The following is a 16,813-nucleotide window of genomic DNA, read 5'->3' on the forward strand; positions in this document are numbered from 1 at the left end:
CTTCTCATCCCTCCTTCTGTGTTTGCGCATCTTTGCATTGGGTAAATTGATGTTTTTCAATTTCACATGATATATGAGTGCTAAATTCACTACAGTGGGAAGAGGGTAGTAACTCTTGTAAACACTGTGCTCTGCATCATGGTTAACTGTTTCAAAAAAACTACAGAAAAGCAGCTTATTGTCAGACTGGTTGAAAGAACAGTATTTAGAATATCATGAATTAGCCATTGTAAGTACATTTTTCCATGGTGATACTGTGAGTGTGGTTGTATCTCCTGCCATATGTGAGTTAAGTCTTTGTTTTTTTGAGGTTTGGGAAAGTTTTGCCTTCTACTGTTTGCTTTCTTGTCCCTTTGGAACCTTTATCCCTGGGTTTGATGATGTTCAGGCTTCTATTCATGTGATTTATAATCATTTCCATGTAACAGACCCAAAATAATCTCAGAAAATAATGTTAGCTGCCAGCTGGGACACCTGTTTTAACTACCAAACAGATGTGAGACCTGTATAAGAATTGGCAGTAACACTTGAAGTATTAAGTATTATCCATATGGACAAGAAGACTCAGAATGTGCGAGAAGAATGTGGGATGTGTGAGTTTCATATCTCCTACCAAACTGCTCAGCTTTCATGTCCATTAATTCTAGTTTTCCTGGTCTTCTTTCTGTTTCATGCATTTTTCTGAATGGGTTGTGTTTGAGAAAAGGGATTTTATTTGGGGTCTAAGCAAGCTCTAAAGGACAGTTTCTCTTGAAATCCTTCAGAGTGCCTTAGTTGCTTACTGATACTGTGCCATGGCCGTTTACAACTTGAAGAGCTTAGTTTGTTTGATAGGTCTGCCATGCTGAATGCTGTTCAAGCAAGAGGTAGCCACATAGTGCCATCTCCCTGAATATTTGTGTTTGTGCTCTTCCTTTTTTTGTAATTACTTTCCCCAAATGTACACTAAAAATCTGTAGCAGCTGCTTTCTTTGGAAAAATGTATCTTCACATTGCTGCATTTCTTCAGTTATTCCTTTGCCTGAGCTTGTAACGTTCATCAGCACTTTCTAGCTCTCTGTGCAACAATACTTTCTTTTGACAAAATACTGTCTTGTGTCCAAATGTTTAGATGATCTTTTTATTCTCTCTGGTACTGTTTTGAATTCCAGTGCAAATGCATGTACACAGCCATGCTGATCAGTGCCGTTAGAATTAATGTTTGTGACTTGCATACATGTGAAGGGCAAAAGGCTTTCTCAGACTTACTAGGTGTAGGGTCCAGGTTGCCTCTGTTCTCACATTCAGCGGTGGTGTATAGATTGAACGTCAGTAGATGACACTAAAGAACTGATGACGGATTTTTGTATGTTGCTGAATGAATTGAATTTCTTTGGAAGTGTCACAGCTCCTTTTATCCTGGGTTGTTGCTGTGAGCCCCTGGTGATTCCAAGTGGAAGTGATTCCCCCACTGAATGTGCACAGCGTATTTATTTTCTGTCCTCATTCCCTACACCCTCCTTTTATGGAGTGGTTAAAAGGGGAAGAATCCTAAATTATAATCTCCCCCTTCTGTCATTGCAACTTGTCTGTGTTTCTGGTGGCACAGTTGGATACTAATAATGTTGGTTTATGCAGTGGTTTGTTTTGGGCTTCATCTGTCCTCCAATTTTGAGAATCGGGAGGGAATTTTTACTTCATAACAAACCAGTGGCTATTTTCCTTGGCAATCTTTCTCTTCCCAACCACCTGCCCTAAAGTGTGTGGGTTACACTTTGTTTTAAAATGTCCTAGACCCACCATATTTTTGCTTAATTCCCTGACTTGCATAAGATTGTAGGAGGTCAGTGCTTTATCCCAGACCTATGCTGGGTGGGTGAGGCCGGAATATCCAAAGAATGCTTCTTGTGGCTGCTGTTGTATCGAGGTACGCTTTGAGGTGTTTGGGATTTTTTTTAGAGACTGTTTCTCCAAAAGAACAATTAGGGCAAGCTGAGTCAGAGCTGAGCTGGGGGAGCTGGGGGTACCTGGAAACTCCACATTTTCTGGGAGTTAGAATGGCACAAAGGTGATGAGGTTCCTGGCAGCGATGGGTGTTTGGGCTGCCAAGGTGAGAGAGGATGAGTTAAGATGAGTTGTACAGTAAAACAAGACAGACATTTGATAAGTTTGGTAAACTGTTGTGCTGAATAGCTTTTATTAATGAAATTGCACAACAGCAGCTTTTCATTTTTCCCCTGTAAGTGCCTGGCTAGCAGGTTGCTAACATTTTAACTCTCTAGTGTTAGATGCAATTTGTGAACTTAAAAAAACCCTACAAGTGCTAAAACCCCTCAAACAACTCCCCAAGAATTTAAAGCATCCAAGGAGCCTGAAATTCAGTGCTGATTTGCAGGAAATATAGATAATAAAAGTAGGATCATGCTTCTGTGTTCTTAAGGTACCTGTAAACATACATCCAGCTTCTTTGAGATGTTTAACTTTTCATTGAATTGTTTGTGATCTTAACATCAATAAACATAAAAGCTGCAAATGCTGCCAAAATTACATTTGTTCGTTGCATAATACAGCTGGAAAAAAAATAACAGCTCCTTGAACTACGTAGAGGTATTTAGAACAAAATTATTTGTTGGAAAAGAATTCAAGCAATAAATTGGGTGAATGCATTTTAGTGCCAGGATGCCTATAGGACAGCATTTATATAAGTTGCCGTGTGCTTGCCTTACTGATCCTATTACTATAAAACTTTGTTTTCTTTTGGGAAGAAAAAGAAAAAAGAAAAAGCAAACTCTAATACCTCTATTATCTGATAGAGACCTTCCAAATGATACAAATCTCATCTTTCCTGCTGTTTTGCTGTCTGCTTTTTCTAGTGCTCTTTTTGTCATTGAGAGGTTATGACAACATGAGCCATATTGTATTTATAAACATCACGTGTTTCCTTGATATGACTTGCAGTGTCTGCCAAACAGAACACATGGAAGAAACATTTCTCATTAGCTCAGCATTGGTTTTGGTTATACTGATTTCCGGGACAGGAAAAATGCCTTCCTTACTCAGATTTAACTTTCATACAGTAGAAAGAAAGCCTCTGAGTGTCCATGAAATCTCTTGAACAGAGACGCTGCAGCTCTTTTAGCCCACATACTTTGTCTGAGGAAAAGAGCAAAAGCAGTTTATTTTAAAGAGAAGATGTAATGGCATGTATTGCTGAAACTAATTCTGAATTAAAATACCTGCCAAAGTCGTCTAGAAACGGAACTCACGAGGAGATGTAAGGTAAGATGATGCTTATAAATACTGAAAGATATCTAATTCCTTTTCTTCCTTTTTTTTTTCCCAACTAAAAGATATTTTCAGATTAACTGGGAATTTAAATCAGAACAATGAAAACTGTTTCTTTTTCCTTAAGCCATATGAGAAAATAAATATTTAATTGCTGTCTAAATCACCAAACTCTACTCTCAGATTTTATGTCTAGTTTCAAACCTACATATTAAACATAAAGAGTTATTTTCCAACTCGCCATTACAAATCTTGCTGAGATTTGAACAAAATATATAAAAGAAGTCTCTGATGTTCTGGATTTTTTTTTTTACTGATATGGATTTTACTACTTTTGCTTTGAATGGGTTGTCAGTAGTTGCCAATTATTTATGCAACTACAGAGCTGCAGATACTGAGAAGTAGCTGCATCAAATCAGACTGTGATGAAAGACTGTAAATGTACCTGTTCTCTTTCATTCATATGTCCTTTGATATACAATACCTACTGCTTTATAAAGCCTAAGTTAGTGGGAAAGTGGATAGAATTTTAAGGAAAAATTTTTTTTTTTTTTTATTGTAACTACACATAAACCAATATATAAATCTCAGATGTTATCTGGCAAAAAGTTGGTCTGTTTAAGGATACAGATCCTGCGTTACAGTTGGATGGATACTGTATTGTGGCTTTTTTAATACGATGGCTATATATGCTTTGGCGTATTACATCTATTTCACAAACATTGTGTGTAAGGAATATAACTGTAGATCCTATTATTATACCAATACTTTAAAAGATATCTTTTTAAAAAATTTTCAAATAATGAGGATGGATTTTAAGTTTGTATCAGGCTGGCCATTGAAAGAAAGTGTCATGTTTTTGATATTAAACTGTTCAAGGAACATGAGCTTGCCGCACCCATGCAGTAATCTTCCAGTTAGTCTAAGAGGAGTGTCATATGGTAGATATCACAAACCAGTTACCTGGAAACTCCCAGAGAGTTTTGTCTGTGGAAACAGATCAACTTGCAACCACAATACAGTTGTTTTAGTGGAATTTTTAGGGGGAGAGTTCTTTATTTCCCACTAACAGGCCTGTATTCAAGCTAGCCTGCCTTTCATGTTGAGGTTTGCTTAGAGCTTGCCCTGCAGCTGATGAAGTTACTTAATGACAACATATGATCCATCTTGTGTGAAAGTCCCTTCAGCCCTTCATTAAAATTAGAAGTCTTATCTCTCACATAAGTCTGAGGTTCTCAGGCAAAGCTTTCGCTGCCTTCAGTGGGAGCTTGCCCTGAATAAAAACATAAGTATTGGATTTGAGTCCATTTTTATTGTCTACTAGTTTCTGGTTTTATTCTTACTCCACCTCTTTTTACATCATTTTCCTTGTTCCAATTCTTTAGATGTTTTACCTTTTTTTTTTTTTTTTTAATTCTCTGCCCTTGCTTTTAGTAGAACAAGTTGCACTAATTTGGCTGTTTAGCTGAAATTCCTAAGTAGCTGGCAGAGTCAGATGTTGCCAGAGCTCCTTAAACACATTGACAGATGATTAAAATGCTCATGGCTGTGACCTCCCTTATTAGGAGGGGAGGTCCTCCTTCACCTTCTTTGTAAACCAGGTAGCTTATCTGAATTGCCGGAGTCCCATAAGCCAAAGTCCAACCAAGCTTTATGGCTTCCAGTTTGGTTTCCGAATGAGCTGTTACTCGAACAGGGGTTAAAAGTCACTTTGTGGAGGTGGATGTTTTGGTACCACAGTCCCTAGAACCCAAGTAAAGTTAGAAGCAGTGTTTTTTCTTCTTCAAACCTGCCATTCACTTGTCATTCAGGACCTTAGCTTTCCCAACAAGTTTTTCACAAATCCAAAATGTGATTCTTCATGATTATGACCCAATCCTCTGCTGTCCACTGAGTCTTCACTTCAGTATATTATTAGTTACCTGCCTCTAGATAAGCCTAATGAATACTAAAGAGAATTAATTCTGTCCCTATCTTTCTTTCAACAAAGAGGAGTTAACCAGTACCTGGTGTCTGGGAGAACACAGCTACATATCTGAGGACCTTGGTTCTTCTCCATATTGGATTGTACTTTTTCTAATAAGGGCTCTGGAAAACTAATCAGACTTCTGAAAATATGAGCAGTAAAAATATCTTTTCTTGGATACATGTTAAGATTTGGGGTTAAAAAAAGCCTCAGTTGGCAAAAGCAAGACAGTTGCAAATATCAGCAGGCAACAGGACTCCATGAGAAATGACGTGATGCTGAAATAATTTTTTGTGTGAATATATGCCTTCCTTACATCATTGCATATTAGAACTCCGTGTGACTAAGTGCAAAGACCGAGAAGGTGTGTTGGGTAAAGGGCTACTATAGATATCTTGAACTTAGGATAAACTAGGTTGTTTACTTCAGTCATGCTGACCAATTAATATATTTTTTTGGATAGAAGGAAGTAAAATGAAAAGAAAATGTAGGGCTCAAACAGTATAGGAAGAAATTTGTGAGCTAAGACGACTCTTAATTGAGGCACTGATAGCACCTCTAATATTGCAAAAGATGTACTTACAACTGCAAATACTGCTGGGCCTTCTAGCTATGAGGTGCCGTGCAGCTTGGACACTTACGTTGCAAAATCCAGTTGTATATAAGGCTTCCGTGACCATTTCTCCTGCTGATAGTGCTGACTTCAAAATGCAGCACAGCAGCTTATTTCTTCTGATTTTCTATGTCCTTATATTGGAAGAACAGCTGGCTACAGGTGTAAACATGCTGCTCAGGTCTTTTAACTATCAGCTGTGTTTTATAACATTTTTATACTATTTACGTCCTAACCTATTCCATATATCTGTAAAAGAAATTGTATTTTGACTCAGTTCTTTGGTAATGCCAGATGAGACCAAGGGTTTCCTTTATGTTCATTTAACCATACCAACTGGTTCAGTTTTATTTGGCTTCAGTGCAGTGAGAAGAGATACAAATATGGAACAAAAATAAGAGCTGAGTCGTTAGTACAGCGAGTCAGAAAGCCATGCATTTATTTTGATTTATGAGTGCAGTTACTAACAGTATTTCTTTTTTTAAAGAGCAGAAATCTGATATACAGCATATTTAAACCAAATAAAAATGCTGATCTGTACCAGAACTGTACATGTTTGAAACTATTCCTTTTTTGGAAAAAAAAGGGATGACCCCATCAGTTCAGTGGTGCCCTGAGGAAGTGCTGAAATTGAGACTGGTCTGAAGGGTTTGGCTCCCTGCGTTGGTGGAGGCTATCTATGTTATGTACATGATGTGCTCGATCTCTTCAAGTAGAATGGGGAGAGGGGAGGAAATGCTTGCTGCATCTTCATGAATTACATGACTCCTGTTTGTTCTCAGAAAATTCTACCTAAAAAAGCAGCCGTGGAAAAGCAAAAGAAACAAACAGTTGGTTTGAATGCAGCACTAGTTATGAGGGGTGTCATAATGTTAACTTTAAAAAAAAAAATCAGTAACAGCTTTTATATGTTCAGTCCAAACAGTCTAGTAGCTTATGGGATGGGTGGGCCATGCTATACTGGTGAGATAAACGTGCATATTGGCAAACCAATGATGTAATTATGTAAATCCAACCTTTTTAGGATTGAAATGTGTTATGTTTCAGTGTGTTTATATTTTTGTCATTTGTGATAACACCCTGAAAAATCTTGGCTGAAATGCCAAGAGGTTTCTTAGTGTACTCACCATGCTATTCTGTCTGGAAAGTACACTAAGGCAGCATAGGAAAATCAAGCATGAGAGATTTATTAACGTCTCTCTGCTTAATTGGATAATTTTAACATTTTTTTTTTAACTCTCACATTCCATTTGTTTGTAGGAAATGAAATACACTTGTAAATATGCAGAAATGAGTGCCTGTTCGCTGCTCTGGATGATTGTCTTGCCGATCAGGAATAAAGTAATGTAGACTGGTAGCAGGGAGATAGCTCAAACAATGAAATGTTGCCAGGGGAATAAACCTCCACACAGAGGCACTGTGATTTCAGTCAGGCCAATGCAAAATGTGCTACATCTCATGCATCATTTTGCTCAGATTGCCTAAAGCGTGGCTAGACTGGAAGCCCACATGGGACTGCTCTGGGTCAGGCTTTACATGGCCTTGTGCTCCCATCCCTTCCAAGCAGAGTTCACCCCGTGTGTCACCCAAGTTGTCTCATTGACAGCTAATCTGTGACAATGTCATCTAGGGAATGTCAACAGGTTCAGTACAGGTGTAACCAGGCTAGTCCAAATATAAAGCCTGCTCCTTTACCTAGATTTAAGCTGATGCATGTTGTAAGCTCAACATTTTATGGCAAGAAGTGTAATATTGCTTTCCCCTTATCTTTCTGTTGGATTCTTGATTTACACCTGAAAAAAGGTGGTCTTAGTCTAGGAATGGGAAGGGCCATTGGACATTATGATGGCCAAAGAGCTCTTGATGTGCAAGTGTGCTTGGGGTCATAAGTCTGTGTGGTCAGGGGGTTGATAACATGATGGAATTGATATGGGAAAAAGTTTTCTGACAAGTAAGGGCTGCATGCCCATATGACATGTCTCACCACTTGTCAGACCTTGGTAGTGATTTCGTCAAGCCAGAATTTCTCTTGTCCCCCACTAATGACCAGACCTGTACAAAAGGCAACAGCCACCTCAGCATTATCTCTCAGCCCTCAGTCCCACTGCATGTCGAGTCTCAGAGATGTTGCACTAAGGCCTGACTTGTAGAGAGATGTTATTTTCTGCAATGTCTGAAGGAGATGAAGCTGTTGTGAACCTTAACTACATCTTCAGTGGGGATGGCTAAACTAAATGCTAGGTTTCAAAAGCTGTTTGTAGCATTAAAGTGCATCTCAAATATCTTTGCTTTGAATGTGAGAGTGGATTGCAAAGGCAAGTAGTTGTCATAGCTTCTTAGCCCATGTCCTCAAGCATTCACGGGTCACCCCAGCTGCCATTTACTTGAAGTGCTCTGCTCACTTCTTTCCTAAAAAACACCCTCATGTTCTGACCACCCCTGCCAAAAACCCCACAAAACCTCAGAATATTAACCCAAACTAAAGAAGTTTATGTTGGATGTATTTTCTTCTTTCTCTTCCCTCTTCTCCTTCCTCTCTTCCTCTCGCCCTCCCATGCCTGCTATGCTAGGCTACAGCTTTGCAATAAGAACTAATGCAAAAACTTCTAGCCTTGAAGAAAATTGCATTAGTTCATGTTTTTCCACTCTCGTTCTGTTTTCTCATTCTTCCATTGAATTTTTTGTTGAATTTCCCTTCATATGCTACAGGCTCTTTAACTCCTCTTTTTCTCATCAGTTCCTCACCTCCTAGCTTAAGTCTCCTATTTTTGTTTCTTTGTTATTTATTATTCCTTTCTTGTTTCCCTATTTAGTTCTCAGCACTCCATCTCCAACATTACGCTCTTTCATCTCTGGCCTCTTTCACAAACTCCTATTACTGTCCTTTCCCCGTTTCATTCCCTTTTTGTTTTGTCTTTTTTCCTCTTTCTTCTGTAGTTTTACACTCCAAATTCCCTATTACCTTGCCATAGAATTCTTCTTCACCTACTCTATCTCTTCCCAGTGTCACAGAATCATAGGATCATTTAGGCTGGAAAAGACTTTTAAGATTGAGTCCAAGTCATGAGTTATGTATTAGTTAAATATTAGTTAAATGTTTGGAGCATATGCCTCTTGCTAATTTTTATTAAAATTTCTGCATTACATATGGACTAAGCAGGAAAAACTTCATGCTACAAACTCAGTCCTCTACATTCAGGCTTTAAAAGTTTAGGCATAAGTAAATGTGCTAATGGTTGGACAGAGGAAGAGGAGAATGAAAAGTGGAGGTGCTTCTATATTGGTCTGTTGATAAAGAAATAATGTTTATTACCAGCTTCAGGCTAGAGAACCTTAATTCTTAGCTCAGTCATCAAACAGGAACCACAGGCCACGTTGGATCCACCAAGGTGGATCACAGCAAAGTTCATTGCATGGACTAGTAAGCAGCAGCTGGAATGGAGCTGCCATTATCCCTTCTAGTTATAGTATCTCAGGCTTGACTTATAAAGAAAAAAAAAAGGAAAAAATAGAAAGAAAAAGAGAGCAGGGAGTGAGCTAAATGAAAAGACATATGGGCAGGCTCACTATAGAGAATTAGGAAAAAAGTCTAATGCTTATAAGCTTAGGGTAGAAATTGCTGCCCATTGCAGTCAGTGGCGAGAGGTTGGGAACACCAAAGGGCAGCTTGTCCCACCGGGCTGTAGAGGGAATGAGCTGACTCTGGAGGGTGCCTGGCTGACTGTCTTTTAATGCAACATTAGGTGAGACAAATCCTCAATACAGAGCAACTAATAGTGCCGTCTTAACTTTTGAGAGGTGCTTAACGCATATATGTCTGCGATACGTACTGTGATACTTTCCCATAGCTAGGAAAATGTCTTTGTTTAAATCAGTACAGAAATGAGGGGGAAGCATGAGGTTTAAATTACAGGGTAGAGAGACAGACTGCAGACCTGACGTAATAGTTCAGTTTTGCAGAACCTTCTTCATGCGACTCCAGTGAGAGTTGGCTATATTTGCTCTAGTAAACTTAAAGTAAATTTTTGAGAGGCTGGAAACTCTCCAGCACAGGATTTCCCACTTGTACTTGCTTGCCTTTAATTTTTTAAATCCCTAAAAATCTAGAATTCCTCATTATGTTGATCTGCCATCACCAAAGGATAGGCCAAAAATGTACTGCTGGTATGCAAAACATATATGTATGTATGTATGTATACATGATGTTAATATACATGTTACAATGAAGCATTGCTTTCTTGGAGCTCAGATGCTCACTTGTATGCTGGTTCAAAGGCCTTGTATACAGGTTGCTCCATACTGCAAACTCCAGCTGTTCTACAGAGTGTGCTTCTTTGACAGCAATAAAGCTGTAGAGCTGCCTGTCCCCTTTATAGTGGTTCATTCTAGCTAGTAGTTACGTGCTCTGTGGTGTGAGAGGGCTTTTTGTTTGTTTGTTTGCTTGCATTTTTTTTAAGAACTAGGGAGTCTGGAATAAGTATAAGAGAACTTTATGGCACTTGTGTCTACTCCAAAGCATATCTGTTTCACTGCGTGCCTTCAGAATCAGTAAACAGAGGGAGTAACAAACAATATGTATGTTTAGGAGATGGTAGTGTAGTCTGTACATAATCTCAAATCCAGTATGTGTCAGGCAGCCAGAACTGTTCTGTTCCCTCCCTGTTTGTTTAGCTTGGCTTCCCAAATTCAAAGAGCTTCTGTAGGATTTTCAGTCTTCAGGGAAACACCATACACATCCTTATAGGTATAAATATGGGCAGTGGGCTGGAGAGCTGGTGTGAGAAAGTTGAAGCCAATTTGAAAGAGTTAGTCAGGGTCATGGAGAGCAGTGTGGAGTGCAGGATGGCACCAGCACACCCTGGCTGAGTGCCGGGCTGTGTGTCACCTCAGTGCCTTTGTGAAGGACAGCAACTTGGGCATCTGTGTTCTGCTCCCCCATTTTTGCCATGGGGAAGCACCTGACACTGAGATCAGGATTGGATATGACCACTTTTTTCTTCCTCTCCTGAATGTTTGGAGGCAAAGCTAGGGGTCAGTCTTTCTCCTTTCATTGCAGAAAGTGGATAACCACACTGAGAGGTTTCTGTCACAGTGCTTGCCTAAGTATAGGGAAGAAAGATGCTGATGGTGGTTCTCCAGCTGCCTTCAAGAGTCTTGTGTATGAGAGGCTGCGGATTTAGGAGATCCTGCGGACAACTCCATGCATAGGTCTTTGTCCTCCTACACTGTTGGTTTCTTGGATCAGAATTAGAAGCTGGGTGGGCTATAAGACTGGTGAGGTGGCATGAGACCTCCCTTGGCAAAAAAACCACCCCCCAAAAATGCAAACCCAACCCCCAAACCCAGGAGAAAATAGTGCTTCTTTTGTAATACAGCTGTAAAAGCCATCATCAGCAAACTGTCTTTCCATTTGGATTCTGCTGGACTGAACTAACTTGTTTCATTTAAGCAAACCCCCACTGACTCCATCACCAGCTTTGCTCTAGAGTGCTGAGAATGAAAACAAGTCCTGAGTTAGTGACAAGCAATCCATCCTGTAAGTGCTTCCCTGTTTTCTGTCAAGGAAATGGTTGTTTACAGCAGTACAAGGCATTAACTGCTTAATTATTTCCATCCATGAAAGTATTATTAAGGGAATAGGAGCCAAAAGAGCTGTTATCAGGAACAGAAAGAACTTTGATCAGCAGTCAAGCAATAAGTTACATCTATGCCACATGTGTATACCCCACAGTAGACTTCAAAATATTCTCTGGCTTTATAATTGTGTGTTTTACTGATGTTGTGTCTCTAACATTTTTTCTGCTCAAAAATGAGGAAAGCAAACAGAAAATAAATTAATGTGATGGACAAATGGATGGAAAGGTCCAACAGACCAACATTGTTAATAATGTAGAAGAAAGTAGGGTGACTGGCAATTTAGCTCAGTGGTAACTTGGGCTTATCATAAACACAGACATTAACACTGATTTTAAAGTAATAAGCTAACCTAAACTTCCAGGCTTGATCTCAGTGAAGCATAGGGTGTTGTGTCTCTTAGGGGCATGCCCCTTGTTTACACAGGGGGTTAAACTGAAAAGGAACTCTTGTTCTGTACAGTACGTTATAAACAAGTATATGGCAAGTAATTAAACACGGGATAATACATGGCAAGTTAGACACGGCTTGAGGGCTCTGATAAAGTAATTGAAATGGAAAGTGATGCTTGAATGGTTTGTATGCATTGTTAGAACCTACAAATTAAATTACAGTCTTGGTAATGATATATCTGTGCAATATTTATGATGTTGTGCCTGATGTATTTTAAAATTAAAAGAAGATTCATTCCTCTCATGAACAACTTCTCGTATGCATCAGATGTACTTGAAGACTCTTGCATATAGTGCCAGATGTATGGAGAACTAGTTATAGTACGTCTGATGTTCTGGGATATACTTTATCATGCTAGAGTCCAATTACTGAAAATGTGCATCCTACCAGCTTGCAATTCATTGCAGAGAAACTGCAGTGAAATATAGTGGTCTTTTTTATCCTGCATATTAGCATAATAATGTGATTTCTCACTGCAGGTTTGTTAGCCTGTAAGGAACAAACATGGATTGAAGAATATACCCTGCAACTGTTGGAAAGCATGTGTGGCATAAAAGTATACTAGGATAATTTGCTTGTACTTTTTACTCTTGATGGTTTTGAGTCTGGTTGGTCAGCAGACCTAAGCAGCTTTTTAACTAGGTCAAGTATATACATCCATTCATTAAAAGGGGATGCTTGACTGGTTAGTTAAACCTGCCAAATATAAACCAGATGCTTCAATGGTAAATACTGCTTTACTCCTATACTGCAAGAAACAAGCCTTGACTGATTAAATTTGAAATAAAAATAAATAGGTTTAACATTGTTTCTGTGCCATAATAATACTTTATTATAGTTCTAGTGCAAATATTTAATAAAAATAATATTTTAAAGTATTTTACAGTGAAACTGAAAACTAAATATTGAAGACAAAATGAGTATTTTTTAAATTTCTGAAAAGACTGTTTATATTATACTACATATCAGTTTTGTGAAGTTCTGGTCAAGACCAATAACGGCGTATAAATTTACAATGTACATTACAAATCAGTCTACAAAGCTGGAGGGCTTCTCTGCTGTTGGGCTGGGTGTAGTAAGGGGTGGCACACCTGGATTTTTAGTTTTCACTACCAGATGTGCTCTGATCTTTGTCCTGCTACTTAAATGCTTTGTGTCCGATTGTCCTTTTGTAGCGGAAATGAATGATGCCTCCCTCACTAATAGCTGAGAGACTGAGAGCAGTACTGTGAAACAGAAATGTTACTCCAGTGAGGTCCCATTATGACTTGTTCTTTACAGCGATATTAGCTCACGGTCATGTGCTTAAATTGTATTTTGATTCATTTGAATGCCAGTCATGATGATACAGGCAATTTTTACTTGCATAAAACCAAAAACAAGCAAAAAACCCCCAAACCCATAGCAAAAAAACCAACCCCCCCAAACCAGAAGATAACTGCAGGACTGGGAAGTGCTTGCGTCATGAGATTTTCCCCTATGATATTTAAGTGCCATCTCTTTTAGACTGTACATACTGTATTTTTAAGTAGACATTTTCTATATTCTGTGGTCTTTTGGGGTCAGGGGATGGAACGGAGGGAAGCATCCTTTCTGTTCTAAGTTTTTTTTTGACATTTGCTTTCTCTATTGTGCCCTTTTTAAAAAAAAAAAACCTAATCATAATGGCTAGTGTGGTGTGCTGCAGAGATAACAATGAGATTGATTTATGGGAGCCCCAAAGTTCAGGTTAGCCAAGCAGCTCAGGTGCATGGTTAATGAGTAGACAGCCTCCTCTATGGGAGGGGCTTGCACTTCCTTCTACCAAATGTCACTACCAATCTGAGTATGTGAAAAGCTTCTAAGGTTTATAACTGCTGTATTTTTTTCGAGAATTGTATGTACTGGGTTTGCTAAATAATTGGAGGTCTTCACCTATTGGGGAATTAATGTATATGTGTTTATATTGTTGCCTTTGAAATGCAGTCTTACCTAAATGGAGGTTACTCACTATTTTATTTATGGCTTTCCCCTTTGTGAGTGTCTCTTGTGCTTCTTTCCATAATGTTAGTGTCTTTCTATACATCTTATAGGCACACATTAAAAAATGGTTGAGCGATTGAATCACATAGTGTTGCACAGTTTGTGACTGGGTGACATGCCAAGGAGGTTATTTAGTGACTAATTTCAAAGGGGAGGAGAAATTGCAGGCTTGTCATGTGGAAAAGTACTTCAGTCTATTGAAGCAGCATTACTTAGATGACCGGGTAAAGCAAGATGGCCTGCCCCTGTTGTGAGCAGGGGGAACAAGGAACATTTTTACTGTTTCAAAACCTTTTCCCAGAAGGCACGGATATACAAAATATTATACTGTAGACTGAGGATTTAGATTCAAGGCTGAAAACAAAAAGTGCTTTATTAGAAGAAGTGGAACCAAATGTTCATCTCACTGCTGTAGCCATACAAGTGATTTCCTTAAATAACAGTAAGTGCCTTTCATTATTTCAAAGCAAAAATCTTATCAAAGTTTGTTTTATTTGTCTGTAGATAACAACATTGTCTAAGAGTGTAATAAGAGTGCTCCTGTGTTTAATTGTAGAAACAAATACCCAGAGTAGCATCAGGATAGGTGAAGAAATTATGCCTGAAAGAGCAGACTGTGTAGGATTTGGTCTGAAACTCTCCTCTCTGCTTGTTTGCATGATCCATCTTCAGCATGCACATTGACTTAAAGGCAAGGTGAAGCAATCAAACATTATTTTTGATATTACCATTAAATTTGTTTTGTGGTTAGCTTAGAATTTTATGGATCTGTTTTACATTCAGTAAAAAGTGAACTAGGTATTCTTTGTTCTCCCCATGGGAGCTTTAGGATATGGTATGAATTAAGTTTATTTGTAGTCAGGGATATAAAAGGACATACTGAGACATGTAAAATACCTTGAGGTAAAACATTTGGATTGCTGTAAGGACTGGGTTCATGCACAAGTGTGTGTTAAAGATATAGGTATAAAATAAGGGACAATAATGTTAAGAATGTGTTTGATGCCTTATGGCATGGAAAGGGAAGTGATACTGTGGCTGAGCTTCAAGCCAGTGTATGTATGGGCAGTTACAATACGGCATCCTAAAAACTCTGCTCTTGAGGATGAAATAGTGCTTATGCCATGACCTTTGTGTACACCTGCATAACTGGCAGAAAGATAAGGAGACTGGACATCGCAGTGATGTTGAGTAGTATGGTGACCTGATTAAGATTCACTCAGGATGCCTCCTTTCTGGAAGGTCATGTTTATGTGGTCTTAATTCCACCTCCTAGGATAGTGAACATCATCTTCTGGTTCTCCTATTTTGTTCATGTCAGCTTCTAGCCAGCTGAGCCCGGCAAAAAAAAGTCTATGAACATAGAAACTGGAGGACTGGGTGGATTCACCATCACTTCCCATCACAGGCTCATCCTAAGGAACCTCTTATATTGCAGTGTTGTTGAGCGAGGGAAAGAAAAACCATAGAATTAAGAACATAAATGGAAGAAGAAAAACCCAGTGATTCTCTTGCCATATCAATATATGTCCAATTCAATATTCTGTTCTGGTGTAATCAGTCACTAGAACCAGAAAATTACAGTTTCATAGATGTTCTGAGTTTTTAGCTCAACTGAGTTTTTAGCTCAACTCTTCTTTCACTATAATGCAGAGATTTTACAGCTGGGCATATACCAAAACTGTGCAAAAGGAGCTAAAGAACTGAAACCTAGATGCATGCTAAGAATGGGAAGTTAATTATAATAAATGCTGAGATTTCTCAGTGGGTTCTGCAACTCCTTGTCTGGAAAATTATCCAGGAAAAAACAATGGAAATATGTGGGACATGTTAAGAACAGCTAGCTGGGTCTTGGAGTTCCCCGTTCATGGGAAGTTTGAACATTTGAAATCAGTTTTATTTTACCAGCATGTGGTTCCCATAATGAAAAACAATTGTGAAGCCTGGCAGCTCCTACAGCCTTGTACAGTGGGGCCAGACTCAGCTGAGGCCAGGTCTCCAACTTAGCCTAGGTTAGCTGTTTCATGGTCTGAACTCTCTCTTGGGCATCAGGTGTCAGTTCTTAGCCAAAATTGCCAAATAAACTTCTAGTCTGGAAGCACTGCTGAGGAGCGATGGACATTGAAACCCCTGGCATGTCTTAGTACTTGGTCTAGAAGATCACCCCCAAACTACCAAGTACCCACTCTGCTGAAGAGACCATGGAAGAGCTAGGGTCCCTATCCCAGGGCAGGCTCTGACCAAGTTGCCCCAGGTCTATGAATCTGGAAAGCCAAAGCTCTAAAGCACTCCAGGGGTGTCTGATAAGAAATAATGTCAGTGTTTGACTGAAATCTACTGGGTGTTTTTTCTCCCAACTTTTGTCTTTACTGATGTTTTTACCAAGTGTTTCAGCTCTTTTGGATTAGCATTGTCTACTGAAAGTATTTTTCATTGGAAAGTTCCTGACCAGAAAAAGCTAAAAATTATGCTAATGTGTTTGAAGTCTTCAAGTATGGCACTGGGCAGCTGGAGGAACCCGCAGCTGCAGCCAGCCTGGTTTTTTTTTCTGTAATGACCCAGTAGAACAGGGAAATTTATAGGAATTAAAAGGCATACTATGAGAAAGCAATAACAGACAAATGTGACAACGTCTCAGTGATGTCTGATAGCATAAGGATTTGGCTTCAGACAGATAGTCATGGTGGAGATACTTAAAAAATTTTGTTTTCAGACTGTTTACCAATTCTGTGATTTTCAAGTGCACTATTTCTTATTGGAAATTATATTATTTTAGAAATATTAAAACCATATATGATAAGTTTTTTGCAAAAGCAGATTTGTGCTTTTAGCTGTCCAAACCCAACCTGAACAAAATATCA

At 38.9% G+C, this 16,813-nt stretch overlaps 1 protein-coding gene across 18 annotated transcripts in view; it reads left to right on the top strand.

The window, feature by feature from the left end:
• The window catches only part of KIAA1217 (KIAA1217 ortholog), a 377,603-nt gene that overhangs the window by 299,969 nt on the left and 60,821 nt on the right, over positions 1 to 16,813 (top strand). Inside the window, exon 1 of one of the 18 annotated variants that reach the window (XM_052804342.1) lies at positions 2,965 to 3,258. The exons of 16 other annotated variants lie outside the window; for them this stretch is intronic. The gene's annotated coding sequence lies outside the window, so the exon portion shown is untranslated. Of the gene's footprint in view, positions 1 to 2,964; positions 3,259 to 14,151; positions 14,395 to 16,813 lie in introns of those variants that run through there. One more of the 18 variants, XM_052804351.1, reaches the window with a different exon arrangement.

This window comes from Harpia harpyja, chromosome 1, assembly GCF_026419915.1.
Source record: "Harpia harpyja isolate bHarHar1 chromosome 1, bHarHar1 primary haplotype, whole genome shotgun sequence".
NCBI classification, from domain to species: domain Eukaryota; kingdom Metazoa; phylum Chordata; class Aves; order Accipitriformes; family Accipitridae; genus Harpia; species Harpia harpyja.